At 45.5% G+C, this 16,966-nt stretch overlaps 1 protein-coding gene across 2 annotated transcripts in view; it reads left to right on the top strand.

The window, feature by feature from the left end:
* SPTBN2 (spectrin beta, non-erythrocytic 2) overlaps positions 1 to 16,966 on the top strand; it is a 421,076-nt gene that overhangs the window by 293,450 nt on the left and 110,660 nt on the right. The gene's annotated exons all lie outside the window — the stretch shown is intronic.

Genomic DNA, 16,966 nt, shown 5'->3' on the forward strand with positions numbered 1-16,966 from the left:
CTGATTCGTGTACACATCTGAATTGGGCCCTGTTCTGGTTAGATGTGACTTTTTCTGTTTTAGATTTGGCTTCCCAGGGAATACATACATTTTACAGACGGCCGTCATTATCCCAGCCACCAGTATGCTGGCTGTGCTCACCACGCTGCAGGCAGGGTGGCTCACTGCGCTCTCCACAGAATCTATTCCTCCGCTATGGGTGTTGTGGACATGCACAGAGAGAGAAAAGCCTGTGGCGCCGATATTCCAGCAGCGGGATTTCACCGCCTGTCGGGATTCCGGCATCGGCATTGTGACAGGCGGTCTCGTGATCGCCTCCCCTTCCCAAAGATGGCTTGTGTATACTTATTTGCTACTTGTACAGGTTGAGTATCCCATATCCAAAATGCTTGGGACCAGAGGTATTTTGGATATTGGATTTTTCCGTATTTTGGAATAATTGCATACCATAATGAGATATCATGGTGATGGGACCTAAATCTAAGCACAGAATGCATTTATGTTACATATACACCTTATACACACAGCCGGAATGTAATTTTAGCCAATATTTTTTGTAACTTTGTGCATTGAACAAAGTGTATCTACATTCACACAATTCATTTATGTTTCATATACACCTTATACACACAGCCTGAAGGTCATTTAATACAATATTTTTAATAACTCTGTGTATTAAACAAAGTTTGTGTACATTGAGCCATCAAAAAACAAAGGTTTCACTATCTCACTCTCACTCAAAAAAGTCCATATTTCGGAATATTCCGTATTTCGGAATATTTGGATATGGGATACTCAACCTGTATCACTCTACACCACCAGATGATTTGGCCATATTTGGTTTGATGCATAAACATTATACCCACAGTCATACTGTAATATGTTTGTCACATTTAATGACTGAAAACTCCTCCTTATGTGTCAGCTGTTGCCCAAAATCAGCAGAGATTCGTCACATTAGCATAATCACTGAATGATTATTTCCCTCTCTGTCACATGTAGCATTCTAATTCTGTGGGAAGCATATCATGTGAAGAAGATTGGTTTCCTCACCATAACTACAGTACTTACAGGGCTGAGGTTTTTCTTTTTAAATGCACACAGCTGTTAATGATTCGTACCCTCTCTCATTGAATACTAGTTGAAATCCTGCAGCATATGAGTTACCAGTGATTAAAGAGGAAATTTGAAATTATTTTAAATGTATCCAATCCACCTACTTGATGCACCTGTGGTGCATCGGCAGTAGAAGTGTCATATTTGTCAGAAGACTTGTTTCAAAAGTTCAGGCTGTACTGTAGATGAGCAGATAGTATTAGTGACCTAAAGGGATGGTCTTTATTTGCAAGCTCTCCTATCACAGGCATAGCCATCCTTGCCACGAGTGCCACAAGGGGCACTTGAGGATGTTTTCAGTGGTTATTTCTTACCTCCCAACATTATAAAATGTATTTTCGGGACTCATTGGCGAGTGTGCCAAAGGGAGCATGACCTTGTGTCTGAGTGGCCAAGCTCCCTGTGCATGACGTCATGCTGGGGGCTTGGCCAGTGATCTAGCCTCTCCACACAGTGTGGATGGCACGCACCATTCAGAACAGCGATGACCGAGTGCCTCCCGCTGCCCGCGATCCACTCTGGCCCCTGCGTGGGAAAGCAGGAAAGTTCCCAAAAAGCGTGACTGTCTCTCTGTAATAGAGACGGTTGGAAATTATGCCATGTTCTCCTACATGCGCCGTATTGTTGCTCCCCTTCTGCTCCACCTCCTTCACTCACAGAGAACTTTTTGGTGCTAAGCCCTTTCCAAACTAGGGAAGCAAATCCTGGTCTGCATTGCTAGAGAAGCCTGACTTCGTCTTGACTGGCCCGCACAGAGCCCTGACCTCAACCCCATCGAGCACCTTTGGGATGAACCAGAACAGAGATTGCGAGCCAGACCTACTTGTCCAACATCAGTACCTGACCTTATAAATGCTCTACAGAATGAATGAGCACAAATTTCCACAGAAACACTCAGAAGTCTTGTGGAAAGCCTTCTAAGAAGAGTGGAAGCTGTTATAGCTGCAAAAGGGGGACCAACTCCATATTAAAGTATATGTATTTGAATAAAATGTCATTAAAGTCCCTGTTGGTGTAATGGTCAGGTGTCTGAATACTTTTGTCCATAAAGTGTAAGACTAGTGGGCCTGCTTCTGATTTGGAGGTAAAGCAAAAAAAGCAAGTAACTATGCACCTGGGAAAAACCATGTTGCACTGCAGTTGGGGCAGATGTAAAGCTGGGTACACACTTAGCGATATATTGGCCAATATATCGTTTTGCTGCAGATCAGAGCACTATATTGGCCATATTGGTAAGTGTTACACTCTATTTGTGTACTTCCCCACAGTCATCAGTGTCACCTTCTGGTCGTCCCTGCTACAGACCTGACAGAAGACATCGCTAACGAGGGCCATGCTTGTGAAGGCAGCATGGCCGCCGCCGTCACTCCATCGTCCCCGGCATTGGCAAGTGTGTATTCACTTGCTTATGCTGCTGCTGATGCGCGTTGCATTGGCTGGGTACACCCAGTGCCGTAACTAGACATTTTAGTGCCGTGCGCAAGAAACAGCATCGGTCCCCGCTCCCACCACCAACTATAAAACGGGGCCAATCCACATGCGAAAAATATAGGGGCGTAGCTTCATGGGGAAGGGGCGTGGCCACATAGCTCTTTTTTACACAGTACGGCAGGCAGAGTCCCCGTTTACACATTAGGCAGGTAGAGTCCCCCTTTTACACACTACAGCATGTACAGTCCCCCTTTTACACAGTACAGTTAGGCAGAGTCCCCCTTTTACACACTACAGCATGTACAGTCCCCCTTTTACACAGTACAGTTAGGCAGAGTCCCCCTTTTACACATTACAGCAACAGAACCCCCTTTTTTTTCTACACATTAGAGAGAGAGAGAGAGAGAGTGTGTGTGTGTGTGTGCGTGTGACCCTGCCAGCCGCACACGCTCATATGCAGGTGTCCCTCTCCAGTGCTGAACCGGGCCTCTCACAAGCTCTGTCTGTATTACCTCTGGATGCGACCCAACATTCACATGCAGCCGCTCCCAGTCCCTACCCAGGGCTGAGGCGGCAGCGGCTCTCACAACCTGTATCAGCAGAGCCAGCGGAGGACCATCTACGGGAGCAGCCACTTGCAGGAGCGCTCCGAATCCCTCATTACACAGGCGGCAGCTGGCACCTCTCATAGGCGGAAATACCGCACGGGGACCTGTGTAACAGCAAATGCCACCTGCGGCACCGCTCCCCGTCCCCTACAGAGGCGGCGGGACACTGGCGCCGGCGGACAGCTGAATTTTCACTATTCTCGCACTCAATAAAACGGCCGTACGTGGGGGTGTGCTGCCAGATGGTGCACCTTCAGTGCAGTTGCGCTGTGGGCAAGGCACCATCGGCACACGCCTAGTTACGGCCCTGGGTACACCCATTGCGCAGTGTGTACCCAACTTAATGTGCAGAGAGAGTTAGATTTCGGTGGAGTATGTCTAAACTGAAATCTACATTTCAGTGTAAATATAAAGCAGTGTAACAATTGTGGGCTACATACAAAAGCAGCCAGTATTTACCCTGCATTCCCTTGCATAGCAGCTCTGTTTGTTTCAGATACAAAGTAACTTTTTTTGCTTTGCTTCCAAATCAGAATCAGGCCCAGTGTTCGTAAAAAAATGTAGTGTCGGGTCTAATGGGTGCTATCATATCACTTTTCACACATTTCAGCTCGCCACCCCGGCGGGTGTGGGCTGAACTGTAGACACCGGCAGCCGATCGTGCCCAAACTGAGCTACATTGGAATAGCTCCGTTCAATGCCATCTAGTGGCATCAGGTGGGAATAACATTTTGAATTCTGCCCAGTCAGTTCAATAACCTGTTTCGCTTAATTTTCCAATTATTTGTTTTTCAAATCTATACATTTTAGTCAGATTTTATTATTTTGGTCTCACACAGTTGTTATTATTAATTATCCTCCTTTATTTATGTGGCTCCACCACAAGGGTTTCTGTAGCTCCTAAGTACATAAACAAATGAGCACACAATAAAGCAGTGACTTATAATACAAGACAAGTACATGGTTAATGAACATTTCTGTATCAGTGGTCATAGTACTCGAATAAGCAGCAAGGTGGTGGAAACCAATGGTTAGATGCTATTGAAGGGAGTATGGCGTAGATCAGGGATGGGAACCCTTCGGCCCTCCAGCTGTTGTTGAACTACACATTCCAGCATGCCCTGCAACAGTTTTAGCATGGCCAAATAGCAAAACTGCAGCAAAGCATGCTGGTATGTGTAGTTCAGCAACAGCTGGAGGGCCGAAGGTTCCCCATCCCTGGCGTAGATGATTGTATAAGTAACAAGTAAGGGAACTCAAAGCTCATGATTGAAGAGGGCCCTGCTCATGAGAGCTTACATTCTAAAGGGGAGGGCAGTCAGACAGTGGGGACACAGATGGGGTAGACAGTGAGCAATGAATAGAGGGTTTGGATCAGAGATGGCTGGGTTTAATAAAGAAGTGGGATTTGAGAGCCCTTTTTGAAGTTTTGTAGAGAGGTGGAGAGTCTGAGAGGGAGAGAATTCCAGAAGTACGGAGCAGCATGGGCAAAGTCTTGGATGCGAGAATGGGAGGAAGTAATCAGATGGCAGGATAGGCAGCAGTCATTTGTGGAGCAAAGCGGGCGGACAGGAGAAGAGACCTGAGATGTCCGTTGGACAGGAATGGCTGAGGGCTTTGTAAGTGACACTGCCTGGGAACTGTAGTCTGGTCAGCAGAATTGCCCAATAAAAATCTGCGTAATATTTCAGTAATGTACTACTGTATGTTCCCTTATCAGCATAGGAAGGACAGCATTGCATATTCCTGGCCCATTTTTTTGTTGTTGCACATAACCTACACTTTAATGAATAGCAATTGGTGTGGACAATACAAAAATGTAAGATCTTGATTATTATAAAACTAAGAAATGTGGTTTTCCACCTAGTAGTCTGTTTTCTATTCAGTCAGTCAGTCAAGAGGCTGAATACAAATAGACATGAATTAGTATTTTACATCATTAAATTAGAATTTGAGATGAATTAGTATTCATCCGACCCCGTTTTCCCTAAAAGCATATGGACAACCTGGGTCCAGCCTGCGGTGTGAAAAGAGTTTCAAGCTGCTGTGACACAGCTTGAAACAGTATTCAATTACCCAGATCAGGCACGTGTTTTCGGTGGAAAAGGGGTATAAATCGTTCATCTTTGCCCCCCACATGTCCTTGTATTTCACCCCCCCATCTCCCTTCTGTACCTAATGTCAGTCAGTCAGTCAGTCTCTCTCTCTCTCTCTCTCCCTCTCCCCCCCTGCCCCTGTCCCTCTTATTCCACCATCAGATCACTTTATATGTATTCACATAATTTACAAATAATTTTAAATCATGGTTTAATGCCCTTCATTTTATTTTAAGATATATGAATACTTATGTTATCCATTTTATACATCAGATGTACTATGACAGGTAATTTCAATAAGTCTCTGCTAAGTTTCCTTTTTATTGTGTGAGACCAGTTTTGTCCAGGCAGCGCATTCCTCTATCCTGCAGCAGCCATGTTTCATCTTGTTTATCATACCATGTTGACTCGTTCACATACAGAACACTTCCATGTTTTCATATACAAATGTTTCACATGATTGCCACCAACTAGAAGAGCATGTTGAGATTTGTAGTGCAGCAACCTGGTTGGTAAGAATGTACTGCAAAGGGGAATCTTTTTATACAGGTGCAATATATTATAAAGAAAATGGTCTAAAGGTTTCTGAAAAATTTCCATATGATGTGTTTTTATATTTATTGTAAAAACAAAACAAAATTCCCATTTGCATGTAAGTATGTTGTATGCAGTGTAAATCGTCTATTCTACAGTCCCCAAAATATATTTACTGAACTTGGCAATTATGTGTTTGTTTGCTTTTCATGCGTTTTGTTGGTAATGGTAATAAAACGCCCAAGAAATAAGATTTGGATAGTAAGCATAACATTTAATATATGTAATTATTACAGGTACTGAATTGTTTAGTGTTTAGAATTGGAAAAATAGGACAAATTATTTAGGATGTGGGACTGGGTCTGGAAATTAGGGGCTGTTAGCAAGTATGAAAGTTATATTATTTAGCCTTGTTTGCATTATCTGGTTTATACCCCTTTTACACCACCTGAAATATCCTGGGATTTTGTACAGGAGCCCGCAAAATCCCGGGGCTGCAGGCGGTGTAGAAGGGTCCTTCTCCTAAACCCCGAGTCCACTTTCCCAGAAATCCAACCCAGCTTGTACACAGGGTTGGACACGAGTAAGAGGCGGTGTACATGGGTAAGCCGAGTCAGCCGACCCGGCACCCATTTACAGCATGGCAAATTTCCCGTACCGCAGTGTCCGGCGGGCGGGCGGAAAGCTGGGGGTCACGGCACACGGTGTCTATGCAGACAGCGGTGCCGTGCTGGTTGCCATGCAGCGGCTGGGGACATGGCACATGCTGTCTTTGCAGGCAGCAGTGCTATGTCTGGTGCCTGGAAGCGCCGGAGGCTGGGTGCAACACTGCAGCTTCCAGATTGCTGAGCTTGCCCCCGGTGAGACGCTCCGGCGCATCGGTCTGCAGTGTTTCCCGGCGCTTGGAGATGACATCATCTCTAAGCGCCGGCCCACAAAACACTGCACCCTGGTGCAGTGTAAACGGTGCCGATCCGGGAATATCCAGAATCATCACTGCGGTAAACATGGGGGGAGTCCCGGGTCTGACCCGGCTTGGAACAGTGTTCCAAATCCTGGGTCAGACCCGCGATTTTGGTGTAAAAGTGGTATTATACTTCTAATCAGTGTAAGTCTGTCTGTCTTGGTCCATAGTTAAATAATTTTTGCTGTTTGGGTGTCACTCTTGACTCCTCTCTCTCCTTCACACCCCTCGTCCAATCTGTGGCTCAATTCTGTCTGTTCCAGCTACGCAACATCCCTCAGGTCAGGCCATTTCTCTCCCAGAGTGCGACTAAACTTATCCACTCACTGGTCATCTCACGGTTCCACTATTGCAACATTATCCTCACAGGCCTCCCATGCTCCCATCTTGCTCCCCTCCGTTATGTTCTCAACTCCGCAACTAGACTTATCTCCATCCCCTGCCGCTCCACATATGCCACTTCCCTTCGAAAAACCTGCACTGGCGTCCATGCCCCTACAGAATCACCTTCAAACTCCTCACCCTCATATACAAGGCCCTCTCTCTATTCCACTGCTCCCTACATCTCCAACCTCATCTCCCTTCATACTCCCTTCATACTCCCTCCCGTCCTCTCTGGTCAGCCAATGACCGTCACTACATCCCATACACAACTCCAAGATTTTGCTCATGCTGCCCCTTTCACTGGAACGAGCTCCCTCGCTCTATTAGACTCTCCCCGACCTTGCAAAGCTTCAAACGGGCACTGAAAACTCACCTGTTTATTAAAGCATACCCTTTGGCATAACCATGTCTCAAAGCTGGACTCCGAACTCCCTTGCCTCATGCCTTAGCTATTTCTGCTTTGCTTACTTCCTGCCGTCAGGCCACCATCTGGCTCCCCCCCTTCCCCCCCCCCCTCTAGATTGTATGCTCCTCGGAGCAGGACCCTCCTCTCTCGCACTTCAATAACAGCTCCACCCTACTCAGCGACCGTCTGTACCCGCATCTCCTCTCGCTCATAACCGTTCATCTCTTCCAACGGCTGCACACCCCTAGTACTAGTACTATGCCAATTACTTATTACAATAATTGTAGTGTGCACTGAGAATTGTGGTGCTAATTGTTACCTGTGCTCTGTTTTAGTTTCTCTTACGGCCTAGAGGATGTTGGGGTCCACATTAGTACCATGGGGTATAGACTGGTCCACTAGGAGCCTTTGGCACTTTAAGAGTTTGAGAGTGTGGGCTGGCTCCTCCCTCTATGCCCCTCCTACCAGAGTCGGTTTAGAAAATGTGCCCGGGGGAGCCGGTCACAGCTAGGGGAGTTCTACAGAGTTTCTCTGGTGAAAGTTATATTTTTTTGTTTATTATTTTACAGGAAGGTTGCTGGCAACAGCCTCCCTGCTTCGTGGGACTAAGGTGGGGATTAGTGTCCGCCCTGCGCGGTCTGAGTCACTATATCCACTGATAGGACACGGAGTTCCTGAGGAGATCGAACGTTCCCCGCCACAGGGGATCGCTCACCCCAGCAGCATGCTGCCACCCCCTTACAGAGCCAGAAGATCAGTGGCGAGTTAGTCACCGGCCCCCCTAGCAAGCGGGGAGCTGGTGTGAAGATGGCGGCAACAGGGTATGGAGCGCAGTACTAACTGCGCTCTGGGGCTCAGCGGTACTTAGTGCAGCGCTGTGAGGGGCGCCCTGAGCCAGCGCCTACACCCTACACTGAACTTCAAGCCTGTCGGGGTCCCAGGATTGCTGCCAGCACAATTCCTCAGGCCAGTATAATCTTCAGAAGAGCGGGAAGACAGCGCCATGTAAGGGGGGCAGAGTTTCTCCTCAGAGCGGACCTAGCAGCGTTCAGCGCCATTTTCCTACCTGCAGAAGCGCTGTCAGTGAGAGCTGTCCCTCCACATCAACTCCAGCTATCTGTTACGGTACCACGTGGTTGTAGAAGGGGTGGGGGGTGGGGGCTGTGTACAGACTGTGTAACCTATTAAGGTGCACAGTCAGCGCTGGTTAGCGGTCTCCCTATCTGTTAGAGCTGCGTGTGGGTTGGCTCCAATCTCCGTGTCTCTCTTGCCATTCTTGGGGGGAAACTCTGTCTGCCATCCAGAAGTTGGTGGAGGCACAGGTCATTGTACCAGTTCCACCCCATTTGCAAAACAAAGGTTACTATTCTAACCTTTTCGTGGTACCGAAACCGGATGGTTCGGTCAAGCCCATTTTGAACTTAAAATCGCTAAATCCCTTTCTGAGGGAGTTCAAGTTCAAAATGGAGTCTCTGAGGGCGGTGATATCAGGACAGGAAGAGGGGGAATTCCTGGTATCCCTAGATATCAAGGATGCGTACCTCCACATTCCGATTTGGCTGCCGAATCAAGCTTATCTCCGATTCACACTGTTGGACAGTTATTTTCAATTCCAGGCCCTGCCATTCGGCCTCTCCACAGCGCCGAGGGTGATGGCAGAAATGATGGTTCTCCTCCGCAGACAGGGGGTGAACATAATTCCATATCTGGACGATCTGCTGATAAAGGCGTCGTCCAAGGAGAAGCTGTTACAGTCCATTGTTCTCACGACCCATCTGCTCAGAGAACATGGTTGGCTCCTGAACCTTCCAAAATCACATTTGGAGCCGACCAGGAGGTTGTCCTTTCTGGGAATGATCCTCGACAACACGGAAGTGCAGAGGGTGTTTCTCCCAGAGTAGAAGGCGTTGGTGATACAAACAATGGTCCGGGATGTTCTGAAGCTAGCCCGGGTGTCGGTTCATCAGTGCATTTGCCTTCTGGGAAGATGGTGGCCTCTTATGAGGCTCTGCAGTACAGAAGGTTTCATGCTCAACCCTTCCAACTGGATCTCCTAGACAAGTGGTCCGGATCTTATCTACACATGCACCAGAGAATACGTCTGTCGCCAAAGGCCAGGATTTCTCTCCTCTGGTGGCTACAATTACCTCACCTTCTTGAGGGCCGCAGGTTCGGGATTCAGGACTGGATCCTTCTAGCCACGGATGCAAGTCTCCGGGGCTGGGGCGCAATCACTCAAGGGGAAACCTTCCAAGGAAGGTGGTCAAGTCTGGAAGCCGGACTACCGATAAACATTCTGGAACTAAGAGCCGTCTACAACTGTCTTCTCCAAGCGGCCCATCTTCTGCGAGATCGGGCCATTCAAGTGCAGTCGGACAATGTAACGACAGTAGCTTACATAAACCGACAGGGCGGAACAAAGAGCAGAGCTGCAATGTCAGAGGTAACCAGAATCAACCTCTGGGCAGAAAAACATGCGTTGGCGATGTCGGCAATCTTCATTCCGGGAGTGGACAACTGGGAAGCGGACTTCCTCAGCAGACACAATCTCCATCCAGGAGAGTGGGGACTCCATCCGGAGGTGTTCAGGGAGATAACAGATCTTTGGGGTGTACCTCAAATAGACATGATGGCTTCTCGTCTCAACCAGTATTGTTCCAGGTCGAGGGACCCGCAAGCTGTGGCGGTGGACGCCCTAGTGACTCCGTAGGTGTTCCAGTCGATGTACGTGTTTCCTCCACTTCCACACATTCCAAGAGTTCTCAAACTCATAAGGAAAACAAGAGTTCTGGAAATCCTCATTGCTCCGGACTGTCCAAGAGGGGCTTGGTACGTGGATCTTCTGGATCTACTGCTAGAAGAGCTGTGGCCTCTTCCTCTTCGGGAGGACATGCTACAGCAGGGGCCGTTCGCCTATCAAGACTTACCATGGCTACGTTTGACGGCATGGAGGTTGAACGCCAGATAAAAGCTCGGAAGGGCATTCCGAACAATGTTATTTCTACCCTAATACAGGCTAGGAAAGGAGTAACGTCTAAACATTACCATCGTATTTGGAAAAAATATGTATCTTGGTGTGAGTCCAAGAAGTTTCCTACTGTGGAGTTTCAACTGGGACGGTTTCTCCTCTTCCTGCAATCAGGTGTGGATATGGGCCTGAGGTTGGGGTCCGTAAAGGTCCAGATTTTGTCCCTATCCATTTTCTTCCAGAAACAGTTGGCTTCCCTTCCTGAGGTTCAGACATTTCTGAAAGGGGTTCTGCACATCCAGCCGCTCTGGGATCTTAACGTGGTGTTGCAGTTTCTCCAATCGGATTGGTTTGAGCCTCTGCTTGAGGTTGAGGTCAAGTTTCTCACGTGGAAGGCTGTCGCTTTGTTGGCCTTAGCTTCTGCTAGACGTGTGTCGGAGTTGGGGGCTTTATCTTGTAAGAGCCCCTACTTGATCTTCCATGAAGATAGAGCTGAGCTCCGGACACATCAGCAGTTCCTTCCGAAGGTTGTGTCGGCATTTCATATCAACCAACCTATTGTGGTGCCAGTTGCTACTGACTCCTCAATTCCATCAAAGTCCTTGGATGTTGTAAGGGCTCTGAAGATTTATGTGAAGAGGACTGCTCGACATAAAAAATCGGACTCTGTTTGTCCTGTATGATCCCAAGAAACTTGGGTGTCCTGCTTCTAAGCAGACTATCTCTCGCTGGATCAAGTTCACTATCCAGCATGCGTATTCTATGGCAGGATTGCCGTGTCCTACGTCTGTTAAGGCCCATTGTACTCGTAAGGTCAATTCTTCCTGGTCGGCTGCCCGGGGTGTCTCGGCTTTACAGCTTTGCCGAGCGGCTACTTGGTCTGGGTCGAACACGTTTGCAAAGTTCTACAAGTTCGATACTTTGTTCTCTGAGGACCTAAAGTTTGGTCAATCAGTTCTGCAGGAGCCTCCGCGCTCTCCCTCCCGTTCTGGGAGCTTTGGTACATCCCCATGGTACTAATGTGGACCCCAGCATCTTCTAGGACGTAAGAGAAAATAGGATTTTAATTACCTACCTGTAAATCCTTTTCTCGTAGTCCGTAGAGGATGCTGGGTGCCCGCCCAGCGCTTCGTGATCCTGCAGTGGATACTTAGTTCAGTACTGCTTAGTTCTTAGTTACGTACTGTTTTGTTACTTGGTAAGTAAATTTGTTCAACCATTGCTGTTGTTACAAGCTAGTTAGCTTGGGGGGGGAGGGTGTGTGTGTGTGTGTGTGTGTGTGTGTGTGTGTGTGTGTGTGTGTGTGTGTGTGTGTGTGTGAGAGCTGGTGTGAATTTCTCCACTATCTGTGTATAATCCTTCTCTCGAAGTTGTCCGTCTCCTCAGGCACAGTTTCTAGACTGAGTCTGGTAGGAGGAGCCAGCCCACACTCTCAAACTCTTAAAGTGCCAATGGCTCCTAGTGGACCCGTCTATACCCCATGGTACTAATGTGGACCCCAGCATCCTCTACGGACTACGAGAAAAGGATTTACCGGTAGGTTATTAAAATCCTATTTTTTCAGTTACTGTAATGTTGCATTCTGTGTACCCTGTATTGTTCTAATGTGTGCTGTACGTCCAGCGATGCAAACCACTTGTGGTGCCATTGTAAATTAAATGTAGTAGTAGTAGTAATAATAATAATAATAATAATAGTTAAACCAACTGCTTTAATGGTTCTCTTTTTATATATCTGTGAGTGTATACTTTGTCACCTCCTTTCCTTGTTGTGCATGTCTATCATGTCTTTAGAATTCCCTATCTATCTAATCCCTTTATCTGTCTTTCCAAGTTAACCCATATCCTCCTTCTATCCACCCATTCAGGTATGCGCCTCTCAGTTTCTCTCTGTTGTTGTTTATATGCAACTGTATTAATAAAGGGTGTAACAGTCTGTTTATGTCATATCACATTTGGTTATGACTACATCTTTATGCCACCCTATGTGATTTTTATCCCTGCTGCCACCATGAACAGCTTGTTACCTAACAGGTTTAGATGCACGATGTCTTCTCACCCCTTAGGCTATCCCCCCTCCTCCCCTATGGCCGCTCCCTGTGAAATGAGACATGTGATTCTCCGTGGAACCTGTATTACTGGTTCTTGAAGTAACATGTCTGATGCAATTTGATTTGCTTTTCGTGGTGATGTTACACATGGCTAGTTTTTTACTACCATCAAACTGTAATAACAGCAGTGTCCTGTTCAGCTCTAGGTGGAGTCTGTGACTTCATCATACAATGGATATACATTTTTCCTGTAGGTAGCCATTTGTGAATCGATAATATTCAGCAACAGCCTGTTACCCATTCTTCACATAATAAAGGGACAATAGCCCTGAGACACTTCATACACTTTAAAATAAAAATTCTTTGACAGACTATCCAACAATCTTAGAACAGATCCTAATATGATTTCCCTGCCCTGAGATGCTAATGCTGAGGAATTGTAGTAACAAAGTGATGGCCTGAATTGTGCCTTCTGAAATGCCTCAATAACATAAGCTGGTTACATACTCGACAATAAATTGGATGATTTGTCGTTTTTAGCTGAATCGGGACAGCCAATCGTCCACATCGTCCAGTGTGTATGCACTATCACGCGCTCCCGTGAGTCGTTCATCGCATCCTCACATTGTCCCAATGCAGGCCAATCAGCAGATATTTTGAACAACAGTATGTTTCTGTATGAGGACACTGAACTACATGTAGTGCGCTATATTGTTCATTGTGTATAGGCTAGCTGTATTGTTACATTGGTCGACCGGGAACCACATTGTCTAGTGTGTACCAAGCGATACACTGACTGTACTATCCAGGTCAAACAGGATTTCTATAGGGGGAATAAATGTATGTATGGGAAAACTTGTGGCAATATTTGTAAATATATGTGGAAACTGGGAGGGATACAGTGTACTGTCCTTCTCCTGTATAAAATACACAGGAGGACTAAAGGGGTACACACGGAAAGATCTGTGCTTAATTTCTAAGCAATCTGACTAGAAATTAAGCACGGATCTCTCTGTATGTATGCCCCATAGGGACCACGCATCGCTATCATCGGTACTAGATTGGCCAAATCTAGTTAGATCGCTCTTTTTACCCAGCGGTGAAATGAGCGTCCCCCTTCCCTCGCTCAGCACACATTGCGCTCTGTGCTGAGCGTTCCTGCTTGATCACTCAGCAAATGTCTCTGGGAGAAATCTCCCCGTCTGTATGGCCCTTACCAAACAACTGACAGATTTACAGGTCAATGGCCTATACAGAGTTACTTTTGCTCATATGTTTTATAAAAAGTAGTGCTGTGTTACTAGTCACAGAATGGGCAAGGAAGGGGCTGTCCTCTAAGGTGGGGACCAAAAGAAATGTCTCAAAGGGGGTGGGGGTGGGGATGGGGGTGGTGGTGGGGAGAATCTGGTCCGAATGAATGTTCCTATTCCACAAATCAAAGGAGAGCTGGATAGGCCCTGTGGGCGGTGACTACCTGATTGCAGCAGTGCAAAAATCGCTTACTAGCGATCAGGTCTGAATTAGCCCCTTAGTACATCTGCCCCTATTATGAGGAGTACTCAGGCTGCCATTTGCATGATTACAACTCTCTCAGGTCAATATTTACTTAGATCAGCCTTGTAGCAAATTAATTGCCCTGATCTTACCGGCTGTACATTGTACAAGCACCTGCCTGTCTCACTTGTCGCGTAATGATAAAATACATATTTATGGACATTGATCAGGATGTAAAGATTACAAAAATAATACGTTGATTTTGTCTTTGAAAATGTTTATAGTCTGTAAAAGTTATTTTGTCTCAAGAGTTCCAATCTTAAGAACCACTGGTTTGCACCAGTAAAAGGCAGTTCCGTCAAAGATTTATTACTATATGGGTAAGTCTACTTGGTGCAAATAATCCATCATGTGTGGTCCTCAGATTGCATCTTGTTTGGACCATTAGGAAAGCGTAAAGACAACTAATCTCCATATGTGTTTTATAGGAAGCTATAAGGAACATGTGTTGCCAGATTTAATTATGATTTATTATTAATTCATGTTTTTATTAAAATGTTGTATAGAGCCTACATATGGGGGATATCCAATTAACTGCAGTAAATTACTGTGGTTAATGGATTCCCCGGGGGCTATCCAATTTGCCCCTGACTGCCATCACTTATCAGTGAGGCTTTGCGTGCCTCAGGCCTGATAAGCAGCCCTCAGATGCCCATTTCTGCGCGATAACGCATGAGTACGGGAACTTATCCCGGATCCTGTATGTTATTGCTCGAAAACTGGTTATTTACCGCACTGTAAAAATGGGCTGTAATTGGATAGCTCGAATATCAGGCTAAAAAGCCAGTTTTTGCTGTGTGATAAATTATAGCACGTAATTGGATACCAACAGAAAATAGCACTCCCTGCCCCATGGAGCCAACAACTACATTCAGTAACACACAGATGCCCACTAGGCTTAAAGTCTAGACTACCACTCCCACAGTCCAAAGTAATGCTTTGAAGCCTGGCCAGAAAACCATGCATGCAATGAGAGAATATGTAAAGTCCTAGTTGGAACTAAAGCCATGATCCCACTGATTTGAGGCAGAGCTGCTACCCATATACCACCATACTGTGATACAATTCATATAGTGACAGCATAGCATATAGTACTTTATAGTTAGTAATTACTACAGTATTAAAACAAGCCCAGTTATTATCCAACAGGAAAAGAGATGAAGGTTCTGCCTACAAATTTGCAACCTATAGGAAAGTATAGTACATAAATTTAGCGCCACATTCAACATGTTGACATTCATTAGGTCAGCTTGCAAATGTCGGCATTCAGAATGTCGATAGTGGTGTAATGCTGACAATGTGTTTTTAATGTAATGCTAACCATGATGGAAGTGCCGGCATTCTGTCAGTGTCCCATTTTCCAGGTGTTGACATTTTACCATGTCAACATCATCAATGTCCCCCTTCTGGTGTTGGGAACATCTATAACTGAGAAATTTATACAAAGCGCCGGCTAAGTAGTTTCTCCATTTTCTTCTTTTTATTGATGACACATTAATTGCAACTAGCTTCTTTGTGGTCCTACAATGCTGGGAATCCGAGAGGGGGCAGCTCAGTTGTATTGGTGAATTTTTAAAGGTTAGTAGAAAGTCTTGGGATTGGGAATTGCCGCGACCGACTGCAGCCCGTGAAAGAGTGAAAGGTGCAGTTCTTGGGAAAGAGTGCATGGAAAAAATAAGTGAAGTGATGTTTAATTTTATTGTTGCAAGGTATAATTTTCTGTTTTAAGCCTGTGCTGTAGCGACAACCAATGTAAGCACTAGTTATCAAAGCAGCAGCAGCAGCAGCAGCAGCAGAGGTATAAGACAGGAAAATTAGTCTAGTTGCTTCACTCAGAATAGATAGTAGGGATAAAAGTCTAGTAAGGGGAAGACCAGTAAAATGGGAATTGAAATGGTCACTGCAGGAGATGATTTCGTGAACTTGAGCTGTGGGGGTCTTGTGTGAGATACATGCATGTGATGGAAATGTTTTAATTTTTATAATCCGTATATAACAGGATTTTAACTTATATTATTTAAATTTTGTCCTGAAAGTGTTGATCCATACATTGTGGCCTCCAATCTATAAGAATGCAGTGTGTGGCAATATTGACTATTGTTCTTTACTCAAAAATGTATTCACATTCAAATCCTCAATCCAAGTTTGGTTCCTGCAAGCAATTGGAATTTATTTGATTTGTTTTCTATTTTTGCTGTTCTGTTCTACATATCTTGCTTTTGTTGTTCTGGGGTATGGGTCGTTGGGTCGACACAACTTTGGTCGATATGCATTAGGTCGACGTGATCATTAGGTCGACATGTACTAGGTCGACAAGGCAAAAGGTCGACAGTTTTTAAACCCTTTTTTGGTGTCATTTTCTTCGTAAAATGACGGGGAACCCCAATTGGTGCACCGTGTCCCCTCTCATGGCTAGCCAATAGTGGTCGACCTAATGACCGTATCCCGTTGTTCTGTACACTGTTAATGTGTTTTCATTATCTTATAAATTAAATTCTTTATGCCAGCGGACCGCTTTAGAGCTAATAAGTTATCGTATTACAGGTTGATTATCCCTTATCCAAAATGCTTGGGACCAGAGGTATTTTGGATATGGGATTTTTCCGTATTTTGGTATAATTGCATACCATAATGAGATATCATAGTGATGGGACCTAAATCTAAGCACAGAATGCATTTATGTTTCATATGCACCTTATACACACAGTCTGAAGGTCATTTTAGCCAATATTTTTTATAACTTTGTGTATTAAACAAAGTTTGTGTACATTGAGCCATCAAAAAACAAAGGTTTCATTATCTCACTCAAAAAAGTCTGTATTTCGGAATATTCCGTATTTCGGAATATTTGGATA

Source organism: Pseudophryne corroboree, chromosome 11 (assembly GCF_028390025.1).
Source record: "Pseudophryne corroboree isolate aPseCor3 chromosome 11, aPseCor3.hap2, whole genome shotgun sequence".
NCBI classification, from domain to species: Eukaryota; Metazoa; Chordata; class Amphibia; order Anura; family Myobatrachidae; genus Pseudophryne; species Pseudophryne corroboree.